Source organism: Micropterus dolomieu, linkage group LG19 (genome assembly GCF_021292245.1).
Source record: "Micropterus dolomieu isolate WLL.071019.BEF.003 ecotype Adirondacks linkage group LG19, ASM2129224v1, whole genome shotgun sequence".
NCBI classification, from domain to species: Eukaryota; Metazoa; Chordata; class Actinopteri; order Centrarchiformes; family Centrarchidae; genus Micropterus; species Micropterus dolomieu.
This window is the reverse complement of record NC_060168.1, coordinates 6,812,780-6,813,356: the sequence shown is the minus strand read 5'-3', so window position 1 is coordinate 6,813,356 and position 577 is coordinate 6,812,780.

Genomic DNA, 577 nt, shown 5'->3' with positions numbered 1-577 from the left:
ACTGTACATGTTTTTTTTCTATATACATTCCACTGCATGTTTTCTTATTGTGCCAAAAAACTCTCATAGCATTTCATTTAACATTTCTTGTTGTAAGCTATTTTTCAGAACATTTTAACAAATGCTTTAAAAAAGCGGTGGGGGCATGTCCCCACTACCCCCAGTGTAAAGGACAGCCTACTACCTTCCGTGGCTCAGACTTTAATGCAGTGCTGTTAGCAGATGACTCCTGGCCATGAGCACAGAGGTCTAATCTGTAACAACATTTAAACACACTCCTGTGAATATGGGTCAACTTTTTATTTCTGTATTTGAAACAATCTGGCGAGTTAGCTTCTTAAAAAATTGTAAGTCAAAAGTAAATAAGTATTAGTGAATCAACAGTGATTAATTTGACAATTAGATGGCTATTTTTGCTAAGCTAACTGGCTCATATTGAACAGATGACAAGAGATTCATTCTTCTCATCCCTTCTCAACTCTTGGCAATGAAATAAATTGTGTTTTTCACAAAAATGACAACACATTAATATTAACTATTATAGTTTATAGAGTACATGTAATAGTGAAGTCAAACT